The sequence below is a fragment of the Cupressus sempervirens genome, chromosome 4 (assembly GCF_028749045.1).
Source record: "Cupressus sempervirens isolate cs-2001-9-10 chromosome 4, ASM2874904v1, whole genome shotgun sequence".
Classification (NCBI taxonomy): Eukaryota; Viridiplantae; Streptophyta; class Pinopsida; order Cupressales; family Cupressaceae; genus Cupressus; species Cupressus sempervirens.
In genome coordinates, this window is record NC_143121.1 from 60,046,422 (window position 1) to 60,060,253 (window position 13,832).

The window sequence follows — 13,832 nt, forward strand, 5'->3', positions numbered from 1 at the left end:
AAGTTTGCAGTTGTTGTCAAGTTCCTTCAATTGTCAAGTGTCAATATTTCATCGGAATCTTTGTTTGACAAATTATCTTTGTACTATTTCTTATTGAAGTTGACCTTTGTATTTAATTTAGGGATAGGTATCTACTGAGTGTTGACTTGTGGCTTATTGGTATTTAATATTTAGATTTAATTAGTTGGTATTTGCAATAGGTTGACTTGTGGCCATACATGTATTTAAGAGAGTCTTAGGTAGAGTCTTAGGGGAATCAGTGGTAGCAGAGTTGGAAGATAGATCAAGGAGGTAGAAGTAGTGTTAAATGTGAAGTTTTATCATTGAAGATTAATATATGTTGGATGTAACCTAGAATCCCTTACAACTTGGCATGTATGCAATTACTTGATGAATATATGAAAGCATATGTTCCTCTATCTTCAAGTTTGTTGTTATTTGGTGCTTACTTTCCATTGTGTTTACTCTTGCAAGTAGTTTGAATAGTTGGGTGTGCCTATAGGCCTTGGTTATCTCATCCCTCCCTATGTTAGGTGGTATCAGAGCTATTAGTTCATCCTTGTGGAGATTGGATCATGGAGAACCCTAAGCGAATTTGGGTTGTAGGGTTGTAGATCTATGGATTTGACCTATAACTTGTAGAGGGTTATGATCTTGTAGGAACCTAATTGTAAAGATGGTTCAAGGTAGAGGAAATGTTGACAATACCATATTGGATACATTGAGACAATTTGTAGCTAGATTAGATGTTGTAGAGATAGCCTAGAGAAGAGGAGCACATCTTGATGATGTGAGTGATAATGAAGCTGCACCACCAAACCCTAATCCAAAACTTGAAGAAGATCAAGATGAGGCAAGGTTGTTGAGAGTGTTTTCTAGGGAAAATTAAAAATCCTATTATTGAAGTTGTTCCTTATAACAGAAAATTGGGTACTAATATTGTGTTGGATTGGATCTCTGAAATGGAGAAGTTCTTTGAGCATGAAAACACTTCTTATAATAGGATAGTGAAAATTGTAGTTACAAGGTTGAAAGGACATGCCTCACTATGGTGGGAGCATTTGCAAACTGATAGAAAAAGGAGAGGAAAGGAGAAGATCAAGACTTGGCTAAAGATGGTAAACCAAGTAAAGAACAAGTTTCTTCTTGCTAATTACCAAGTTAGTTTGTTAAGAAAGATACAAAATTTGAGACAAAGAGACATGACTGTGAAGGAGTATAATAAGGAATTCTATAGAGTGGACATCATATCTAGACATGTGGATGATGATGTTGATAAAATTGTAAGGTACATAAATGGATTGAGATCTAGAATTCAAGATGAGATAAGTTTTGTGGAATTGGAAAATGTGGAGGAAGCATACAAATATGCCTTAAAAGTTAAGGAGATATTGACAAAGAAGCATGAACAAAGACAAAGAGGTAGAGGTGGTATATTCTAGAGAGGCAGGGGTAGATCTTATGGAGAAGGTGGAAGATATGACAATTTTGTGCAAGATAAGGGAAAATCTAAATGGAAGAATGATGATAAAGGCAAGACCAAGTGGAAAGCTGGTGATTCCTACTGAGGAGGTACTATTCTTACCAGGGAAGATGTAATTCTTATTCTAGAGGTAGTTTCTGTGGTAATTATTTCTAATGTGGTAAAGAAGGGCATAGATCTTTTGAATATAGATCTTCTCAAATTGGGCAAGGTAACAAAAATGTTGTGTTACAAGGAGACACTAAAGGTTCATCTAGTGGACCTAAGGTTGGAGAAAATATGATGATGATAAGAACCTTATGTAATAAGGGAAGTGATGATGAACCTATACTAAGCAAGAGTCTTTTCAAGACTAGATGTAAGATGGTTGGGAAATGTTGCAAGGTGATTATTGATAGTGGTAGTTCTACAAATTTGGCATCAAAAGAATTGGTTACAAAGTTGTAGTTGCAGAGGTTGGAGCATCCTAAACCTTATCATGTTTCATGGATCAAAGATGAGCATAAGATATTGGTAAGTGAACAATGTATTGTGAAGTTCAAGATTAGACATTACTTTGATGATGTTCTGTGTGATATTATGCCTATGGATTGTTGTCATATTCTATTGGGTAGACATTGGAAATATGATAGATATGTTATACATGACTAAAGATTGAATCAATATACTCTTTGGGTGAATGGCAAAAAGCAAATATTGTTGCTTTTGATTGAATGTCCCGATGAGGTTAAGTGTATTACAGTGAGAATTTGCATGGTGAATGGAAAACAATTTGAAAAGGAAATTTAGAAGAATCAAATATGTTTTGCTATAATCCCTAGCAGACCGAGTTGTGCCAGTAGTAACCAAGTATAAAAAATCAATGCTAAATAAGTTTCAATTAGCAATGACAAAGTAGCAAAAGCTAGTGGTAACCGAGTGACAGCAAAAACTGGTAGTAGTGACCAAGTGCCAATAGAAATTACAAAATTGTTAAATGAGTATAAACATATTGTTGTAGAGGATATACTTGATGATTTACCACTCATAAGAAGTATAAGTCATTGTATGGATCTAATTCCTAGAGCTATTTTTTCAAATAAAGCACCATATAGATTGACACCTACTAAAAATGAAGAACTTAACAAACAAGTGCATGAGTTGTTGCAGAAAGGCTTGACCTAGAAAATTTGAGACCATGTGTTGTACCCATCATATTAGCACCTAAGAAGAATGGAGAATGAAGAATATGTATTGATTCTAGAGCTATTAACAAGACCATAGTGAAATATAGGTTTCCAATGCCGAGGATGGATGACATAATGGATTGTTTGAGTGGAGCAAAGTATTTTACCTAGATTGATTTGAGGAGTGGCTATCATCGTATCAGAATTAGAGAAGATGATTAATGGAAGACTACTTTCAAGACAAAAAAAAAAAATGGAATGGTTGGTAATGCCTTTTGGTTTGAATAATGTACCTAGTACTTTTATGAGGTTGATGAATGAAGTTCTCAAAAGATTCTTAGGTAAGTTTGTGATTGTTTATTTGGATGGTACTCTGATATGTAGTAAATGATTAATCTAAAGAAGTGTTCTTTTATGCAAGAGGAGATTGTGTATTTGGGATTTGTGATTTTAGTTGATGGTTTGAAGATGGATCTTGAGAAGGTTAAAGAAATTTTGGAGTGGCCTACACCTGAGAATGTGTGTGAGGTAAGATCATTTCATGGCTTGGCTAGTTTTTACAAGAAATTTAAAAGGAATTTCAGTTATATTTTTAATGCTATGACTGAGACAATAAGAGGAGATAAAAAGGAATTCAAGTGGACACATGGAGTTGATAACAGTTTTGAGACTTTGAAACACAAGGTTGTTGAGTTTCCTATATTAACATTGCCTGATTTCAATAAGATATTTCAAGTTGAATGTGATGCAAGCGGTGCTACAATAGGAGTTGTATTAAGTCAAGAAGGTAAACCTGTTGCTTTCTTTAGTGAGAAGTTGAACAATGCTAAAAGGATGTATTATGTATATGATCAGGAGTTTTATGCTATTGTTCAAGCCTTGAAGAAGTGGAGACATTATTTCATTCCTAAGGAGTTTGTGTTGTATATCAATCATAAAGCCTTACAGTACTTGGGAAGTCAACATAAGTTAAATCAAAGACATATGAAGTGGGTTGAATATTTATAGAGTTTTACATTTTTGATTAAGCATAAGAGTGAAGTCACTAACTGAGTTGCTAATGCATTGAGTATAAGACATTCTTTGTTGATCGAGATGAAGGCTATAGTTCTTGGTTTTGATGAGATGAAGGAGTTATATGATATTGATCCTAATTTTTCTAAGATGTGGAGAGAGTGCAGAGCACATAGTTTGACAAAACAACCAAGAAAGTTTGATGAATATTTTATTCGAGAAGGTATGTTGTTTAAAGGTATTCAATTATGTATTCCTAAGAGTTCTATGAGATTGAATTTGATTAAGGAAAATCATAATGCTGGATTGGATGGACATTTTGGAATTGATAAGACACTGGATTTGTTCAAGGAAAAGTATTATTACCCTCATATGTATAAGGTTGTTTAGAAGTTTGTAAAGAGTCGTGGAGTTTGTCAAGTTACAAAAGGAGTAAATCAAAATACCGATTTGTATACACCTATTTGTATTCGTAAGAAACCTTGGAATGACATTAGTATGGATTTTGTTCTTGGATTTCCTAAAATAGTGAAGAGGTATGATTCTATATTTGTTGTGGTGGATAGATTTTTTAAGATGGCTCATTTTATACCTTGTAAGAAGACATCAGATGTCGAGCATGTTGTTAAGATTTTCTTTAAAGAGATTGTTAGATTGGATGGATTATCTAAAAAGTATTATTTCTGATAGAGACAATAAGTTTATTGGCTATTTTTGGAAGACTTTGTAGTTGTTGTTGACTTCCTTTGGTTGCTAAGTTCCTTTGGTTGTGATCAAGTGTCAATATTTTGTTGGAGTCTTTGTTTAACAAGTTGTTTGTGTTTGGTATCTTGTTGAGCCAACCTTTGTATTTAATTTAGGGATAGGTATCTACTAAGAGTCAACTTGTGGCTTATTGGTATTTAATATTTGGATTTAATTAGTTGGTATTTGCAACAGGCCGACTTTTGATTGTGCATGTATTTAAGAATGTCTTAGGTAGAGTCTCAGGGGAATTAGTGGTAACAAAGTTAGAAGATAGATCAAGGAGGTAGAAGTAGTGTTGAAATATGAAGTTTTACTATTGAAGATTAATGTATGATGGTTGTAACCCAAAAGGCCTTATAGTTGGGCATGTATGTGATTATTTGATGAATATATGAAAGCATTTGTTCCACTATCTCCAAGTTTTTTGTTATCTAGTGTTTGTTTTCCACTATGTTTACTCTCACTAGAGGTTTGAATAGTTGGGTGTGCATGTTGGCCCTAGTTATCTCATCCCTCCCTGTGTCATAGCTAGTCTAGATCCACAATCTAGTAGAAAACCCTAAGAAGAATCTAAACTTGTGTTTGCATGCCACCAAGCAACCTTCTTGTTTCCCAAGCCATAGCTACTAGATCTTCTCACAAACTTCACTCTCTCAGCTACTCCTCTCTCTAGTTGACTTCCTTCATGCTAAATAATGAATAATGAGAAGAAAAGACCCTCTACTTATACCAAACCAAGCCACAAGTTAGCCTAGCAATTTACATTGAATAAACCCTCACATTAAATAAATCCTCAAGCCATAAGTTACATTTATTATTAAATTTTATTTTTATTTATTTATTATTTTTTTTACAATTTTTGTCACTTTCTCTCTCCTCCATTTTTTTAAAATTAATTTTTTAATTTAATTTTTATTATTATAATAAATATATCATGCCCCCTTTTATTTTTTGATGCATGATGCTCCTGCATCATCTCCACTAGTACTTGCACTCCTATACAAGGTAGATCAAATATTCAATGCGCTAAATACAATCTTAATTCTAGGAAAATCTCCACTCTATTTTAGGCTTATCTCTATTGCTTCTAATCTTCCAAGAAGAGTCTCTCTTGTAAAAAAATTCGAGCATGGTATAACTTTTTCAATCATCTACGTTGTTTATTTATATGAATGTGTCAAGGTTTTCAAGATCTTCCTTACAATTTCGTCTTCAACCTTCTTCCCATCACATGCTTTAATTGTTGTAATAATTTTTGATATTCTACCAAAATAACTTCTTACAAATTCAACATTGTTAGAAGTATGAGAAATGGTTCTAGGGCTTCTGGTAATGGTGTGGTGTTTACTAGATCTAGCAATGGTATGGTTGTAATTGGTTCTGGTGATGTGATGGCTTATGAATCTGGCAAGGGCACTAGTTGTGAAAGCTGTAAAAATGGTGCTAGGGCTTCTGGTAATGGTGCGGTGTTTGCTAGATCTACCAATGGTGTGGCCATAACTGGTTCTACTAGTGCCAGGGTTTTTGGTATTGGTATGGTGGCTTTTGACACTAATTCTAGTGTGGTGGTTGCCAATTCTAGTTCAAAATCTAACAAGGATACTTATGTTGGTGCTAGGATTTTTGGCATTGTTGTGATAGTTGTTGGTTTTGGTAGTGACACTAGTGCTATTGCCAAGGTTTCTAGTAAGGGTGTGTTGGGTGCTAGTTTTGGTTATGTGGCTTCTGAATCTGGCAAGGGTGCTAGTGTTGATGCTAAGGTTTTTGGAAATGATGTGGTGGTTGCCCGTGCAGTAGATGTTAAGAAAGGGTTTTCATATGTTGAGTCCCTATGTAAGGGTAGGGGTTTGGAAAAGGCTACTAGACCTTTTGTATCTCCTTTGATCCCCACCTGTAAGCCAATTTTGCTTAATTTGGGGATGAGTCACCTTTAGAAATTGAAGAACGTTCTAGGGATCTATCCAAGGATTCTATTATTTGTCACTTTAAAAGTTTTTGGCCCACTCTCTTGGAGCTTTGTACTTGGATTTTGAAACATTAGGATCCATATATTACAGCTACTATTGAGATTTTCCCTTTGGTTAAAGCTTTCTTTATTGTTACTTTTGTGAATTCTAAGGATAGGAAAGTTATTCTCTGTGATCAGGTCTTTATTGGGAGAACTGCTTTCCTTTAATTGTTAGACCATGCCATCCAAATTTTAACCCTCAAATAGAGTCTTTCAAAATCCCAACTTGGGTAAGGCTTCCTAATCTTCCTCTTCATTTTTGGATGAATTCTGTTTTTATAGAAATTGGCAAGGGGGGATTTTCATATGGTTGATTCCCAATTTTTTGAGCATTTCCATTCTACTTATGCTAGGATTCTAGTGGATATTAATGTTTCAAAGGGTCTCCCAATTGATATTATTTTAAGTTATTCAAAGGGCTCTTGGACTTAGTTGCTTGATTATGAGGGCCTCCCTTTTAGGTGTAAAAAATGTTTCAATACTAGACATATGGTTGCTAAGTGTGAGACTAGAAAAAATAGAAATAAATGACCCTCCTCCTAGTGGAAGGGTGTATTGGAGTAGCATTATCAGTAGTCAAATCATCTATTCTAGTAGATGAGGTTTATGGATCTATAGAGCAGGGGGCTCCATCCTCTATATTGGAAATTACTCCTTCTAAGATGGTGAATGCTTTTGATTCCAAGATGGATGCCCAAGTTTCTTATGGGTTTGGTCCTTTGTCTGCTAGTAGTGTTAGAACCTTTCAAAAGGAGGTTGATACTATTTTTGGTCAAGGTGTTAAATCTGGTGTTCTTGGTGTAGACTCTAGTCAAGATAATTCTAGTGGTTTTGGTGTTGAGACCGCTAATTTTGGACAAGATAGTCCTACAATGGTTGTTGGATCTGGTAATGGTATGGTCATTTTTCATTTTGGTGGTGTGATGGCTTCTGAATCTGGCAAGGCACTAGCTTCGAAAGTGGGAAAAATGGTGCTAGGGCTTTTGGTAATGGTGTGGTGGTTGTTGGATCTAGTAATGGTGGTGTGATGGCTTCTGAATCTAGCAAGGGCATTGGATACAAAAGTAGGAAAAATGGTGCTAGGGCTTTTGGCAATGGTGCAGTGGTTGTTGGATCTTGCAATGGTATGGTTATAACTGGTTCTAGTGGTGTGATGGCTTCTAAATCTAGCAAGGATGCTGGCTACGAAAGTGGTAAAAATGGTGCTAGGGCTTTTGGCAATGGTATGGTTGTAACTAGTTCTGGTGGTGTGATGGCTTTTGAATCTGGGAAGAGTGCTAGTTGCGAAAGTAGGAAAAATGGTGTTGGGGCTTCTAGCAATTGTATGGTTGTAACTGGTTCTAGTGGTGTGATGGCTTCTATGATGACAAATAGTCCTTTTCAAAAGGATGAGTTTCTCTCTATTGTTGCTACTAGAATTGTTAATCAGACTATTGGTATTAGTTCTAGTCTGGTGGAAGAAGTGATGACAAATGGTCCTTGTCAAAATTTGGATGAGTTTCCCTCTATTTTGGATTCTCAAAATTGGAAATCTATGGCTATGATGGTTGAGGAGGGGTGGACAACTATCACTAGGAAAGAATCTAAAAAGGCCCTTCCTCAATTTATATGAATTTATGCTCTCACAAAAAGGGAGTGAAATGAAATTCTTAGTCCCCTTGGTTGGTTAAGAAGTTCCTATTGGTTTCTTTTCTAGATTTTTGTTGGTGTTGCTAGACATATAATGTTTTGCTATTGCAGCAGGCTTCTGATTTGGATCCCTTTGGGATCTTTGGGCTTTCTTTGAATATCTTTTGGGTCTATGATGTAAAGGGGTTTTGGATCCCCTCAAAACCTATTTTTACCTTAATCTAAAAAAACTTCTTACAGATTCATCTTCCATCACTTTAGCTTCTTAAAAAAAAAATAGCCAATTCTATAATCTAACCCGTTTAACATTCTTATCACCTTCATAAGTAGATTCCAAAGCTTTCCAAATTTCATTTGATAATTTAAAATATTTTATCTAAGTCTACTCATTTCCATGAAGGGCTAACAATAGTGCTTCTCTAGCAAGAATATTACACATGAACAACTCTCTCTATCTTTTAGTACAATCTTCAATATTTGTTTCATCAATCATTTCTTTCTTTCCCTTAGTAATCAACCAATATGCTTGACCCATGCATAGCAAATGTGTCTTCATCTTTTCTTTCCAACTACCATAGTTGGTTTTATCAAACTTTAGACTATCCTTTCTAAAATGAGTCCTCATAGATCTCCTTAAGCTATTAAGATTTTCCTTCAAGGACATGATGCTTTAATACCAATTGTTACAAAGTAAATTCCACCAAGATAAGCATGTAATCAACAAGTGCACAACAAACACAATAAAACTAGATTTGGTAACTAGGGAAACCCTTGATTAAAGGGAAAACCCTAATGGATATGGTGCTCACAAAATGATGTACAAATATATAAGTTTCTTGTAAGAGGATGGACTCTATTAAGAGTCAATTAAATACATTTAGTACATATTAGTCCATATTAGGAGACTTTGAATCCTTGTGAGGAGATTTCAACCCTATTAGGAGTTGTGGAAGGTAGAAAAACCCACTGTTGAAATAGCTTTAGGGAAAAGACCACTAAACTCACTTTCCAACTGGCCTTTATATTATTCCTTTTTTAACAATATGAAAATTATCAGGTGTCCACTACCACTCTACCAAATATAATCACTTCACTCATTCACTGTGCCTCTACTACACCAAATACTTCTTAGATCTCATTACTAGATCCATAAACTTGCATCACATGAATCTCTTAGATTTCTTACTTGCATATAATTTACACTTATGATTCACTTCAATACCACACACACTTATCCATCATTACAAGAAAAACAACTTTCCTTTATACATGTTGGTTAACAATTTGTCCTCCTATTAGATTTTATAATCTTGACTCTTTGATACCCAATGCTTGGAAAGACAAAAGGATGTTTACCAACAACTGGGTCAATGTGTGTATTCTATCAATGCCCTCTAAATTGATTAGGTACAGCTCCTATGATTCTTGTAATAATATCCATCAGAAATTCTTGATATTATAAGCTCTTAACCTGAGAGCGGTAAAGGATAACCAAATTATTTATAAGCACAAATAATTTAGGAAAAAATATATGAATAACCTATCACACTTAATGGAATGATTGCAGTAGATTATCTTGATATTCTCTAACTTCTAATTTTACTCTAAATGCATTTACCCATCTATATGTAGAAATTGGAAACAAAGAACTATACATATGAAAGCAAGTGGAATTGCTTTATTTATTAGCCTTGAATGAAACAAAATTCAACAAGTACCTAATTTTTTTACATACATTATCCTTCAATTTCCAATAGATTATCTAACATGTATGAAACTATCAAGAGAAGAAATAGAACCATATATGAAACAACAAATGGAATTATAGTATTACAAATATCAAAATGAAGTGGAATCCATCTAATTATTTACAGGATCACATACACAATTGTCTTTCAACTCTAAGTGCAAAGCTATCTAATGCATGAACTACAAAACATGAAAAGAAAATACTGTAAATGGAATTTTAGAACCATTCCCTCTCAAGTTTGTAGACCTTTGTTATGTCAAAAGAGATCATATTTATAATCTATTTTTAATCATTTATGAATTATTACATAGCAACAATCATGTAATAGAGAATAAAATATGGAAATATCCAATTTGTATGGTGATATGAGCATGTGCTATCTCTTCTATTAATGATTTTGAATCCATGATACTCCTGAAAATACACCATGACTGTTCATCTTCATGCAGTCTTAGAAAATCCTATAGAAAATTGTTTATTCTTCATTTTCTATCTTTTCATGCCAAATCCATATATTTCATATTCTAATGATCACCACATTTTTAAATTATAACCATTGATGTTAGATCAATAATCATGATTTAAATGTTGAGACTTTCCTTTATGGTTTTCATTGTGGGTCCACCAAGTACACATGTCTTCTTATCACTTTGTCATTAAGAATAATAGTCAATAAACTTCATAGAGTGAGATAGCAACAACTGTGGATCTCTTTCCAATCTGAAGATGATAATAGAAAAATGTTAAATTTCTTTACTTTGCGGCATGGGTCCCTCTTTCCAGCTAGATACATTATAGCAGACAGATGAAAAAACTTTATTGTTTGGTGTCAGACTATTTTGCCTCATTGGCACCTCATGATTAGACTCTAACTGTGTCTCGTGAAAATTGATAGCTCACCAAACATGTGTCTTCATGTCACTTTATCACATAAATTAACAAATGAGCATTGTTATATAGTGACATTATGACCTCTATAGATCTTCTTTGATCTGGCAAATGAAGGCATCTAACTTTCATTTAATATTTTGAACGGGACCCAATATGAAAGGTAAGCATCTGACTTTCAACTAGCCATTAGCATGCATTCTTTTATTCAATTAAATTTTCAAATTTTTTGCGCATACGTGTGGATCAAACATTAACCATTGATTTTAATTTTCAAAAAGGAGTCATATCACCTTTGATTGGTTTCTTTTGCCATTTCTGCATTTTTAAGCATTCATTCCTTATTGAATTCAACTAAACTTGATGTTGAACTATTCTCACTATCTGTATATCAATCTTCAACTTTAGTCTTCAATGTCCTCTTCTGCATTTTCTCTGTATATATCTATGAAAAATTATCCTTCTCTAGATATAGATCTTTGACCATGGAGTTAGAAACTTTCAAAGATGAAGAAATGCTTTTATAAAGAACTACTTCTCAACATGAATCTTTTATTCAGCATGATTAGGAACAAAGAATATGAACCATTAGAAATATCCAGATCTTCTTCTCATTAGGAAAATGCATAACAAACCCTCCCAAAACCTACTTACCTAGGCAAGAAATAATGTATTACTCATATGATTGCCCGCATTAGGTTAACTCAAAGGGAGGTGAGAAGAAAGACCATTCTAAGGGAAATCTAGACTTAGACTCAAGACTTTTAACTTTTGACTTGACTCAAAAACCCTAAAGAAAAGATATAGACTAAAACTTGGGCAACAATTGGCTCTATTTGGGGATTTAAGCATGATAATGCTTGAAAGAATTCAAGAAATCTCTAGTTCTGCACAAGGGTGACAACTTAGAAACAAAAAGAATAGGCTAAACTAAGAAAGCAACAAGGAGCTACCTAAGGAAAACAAGCAGCTAAACTAAAAAAAATGCATGAAAAGGAAAACTTGCCTAGCTATCTACCACACAGGGGTTACCTTATTTCAATTTTGCATTTGATACAACTTTAGATCTAGCCCATTATAAGAACATGGTAGAGTTTCCCCTATGGGATATGCCAACTTGAAAGAATTATTTTGATTCATTTGAATAATCTAAAAAAGGCCCTTTACACAAGGATTGAAACTTCGAATGCATACCTCTTAGCTCATGTATCTTATCCCATAACAACACCAAATCACCTTACAAAAACTTTCTAGGCCTTGCCCTTTTATCAAACAATTTCTTTATCCTTCCTTGATGTTTAGTAAATTTGTCAACCATCTCTTCTCCTTCTTCTTGCAGCTTGGTGAGATACATGATTCTCTTCTCTAATCTATCTTTGAAAACATCTTCTTCAATGATAGTCTTTAATTTACATGTAGCAAGTTCTAAAGGTAATGGCAATTAGATTCCACTCCATAGACTAATTCAAATGGTGAAATACCTATAGCTCTTTTAGGTGTAGTCATATCAACCCATAAAGCATCATGAATTTTCTTATGCCAACCTTTCTGATTATCTGAAACCAAATTCTTCAAAATATTAATCAAATTTTTATTACTAGACATAGCCTGCTCATTTCCTTTAGGGAAATAATCAGAGGAATTTCCAACTTGAATACCATTATCATAGCAAAACTCAATGATCTCTGAAGAGGAAAAATAAGATGGATTATTCATTACTAACTTCATAGGAACTCCAAACCTAACCAGAATATGTTCTTTGAGGAACTCACATACTACTTATGAGGAAGTCTTCTTCATTAGCTTAGCTTCAACCCATTTACTAAAATAAACTGTGGTAGTTAGTATATATGAATGTCCTTGACTAGAAGGGAGGTTAATTGCACCTATAAAATATAAATCCAATTGATGGAAAGGAGCTTCAATTACTACTATGTCTAAGAGGTAAGGTAGCCAGCTGATGTTTACCAATAAACACCTTGCATTTCTCACAATTAGCCACCCACTTATATGCAACTTCAAACATACTAGGCCAATAATAACATTGTCTCAAAATTTGGAATGTAGTGACAGTGCTAGAAAAATGTCCTCTGCATCCTTCATCAGGAAAAGATCTTAACAACTTCACTTGATGTTCCTTATCCACACATCTTAGAAATGTTCCATCAATAGATCTCATAGACAAGACATCATCATGAATTACACATTTCAAGGCTTTAGTTTTAGATCTTTCCTTTTCTTAGTAGTCAATCCATCAGGGCATTCACCATATGTCAAAAAATAAGCAATGTTTGAGAACCAGGGATCCTAAAGACTTACCATAAGAACCATTGGAGTATCTTCTTCTTTGCTGTGTTGATCTTTTGCTAATGCTTTACAGAGTGCATTTCCTCTTACAAGTTTGGTTCATTTTATTTCTATATCATATTCTTGAACTTTGGCTATCCACACTCCTCTATTATTGCAACCAATATCTTGTTGTGTCAAAATACTTTTCACTACAAGGTCTAGCACATATATTATTGAGTGAGAATGCAACACATAAAATCTGAAATTCTTGAGGGCTCTCACCACTACATATTCATGTTTTTCCATTTGAGAATGTCTCAGCTCTTGATTTTTCAATGGTATACTCATGAAATCTATTGGGGCTTGTAATCTCTCTTTATTTTCTTGCATCAATATAGCTGACATAGTATGTTTTGAGGCATAATAGTAGATGATGAAGTCTTTGGTGTAGTTAGGATGAACAAGCACAAGGGCTTTGGCAATGGCATCCTTGATATCTTCAAAGACCTTTTTCCCAACATCACTCCATTTGAAAGTTTTATTTCCTTTTGTCATATCAACTATACATTTAACTATTTTGGAGAAATCAGGAACAAAACTTCTCAAGAAATTTACCTGGCTAAAGAAGGACTTCACTCTAGTTTTACTCAATGGTAGAATTAATTATTGAATAGCTTTAACCCTATTTGGATCAATGTTCACTCCTTCTTGAGATACAATATGACCAAACAACTTTCCTTCTATAACACAAAATACTAATTTCTTTGGGTTCAGAGAGAGACCATGCTCTTTACATCTTTGTAACACCTTTTCTAGATGAATAATATGATCTTTTCTCTTCTTGGAAAATATTTTCAA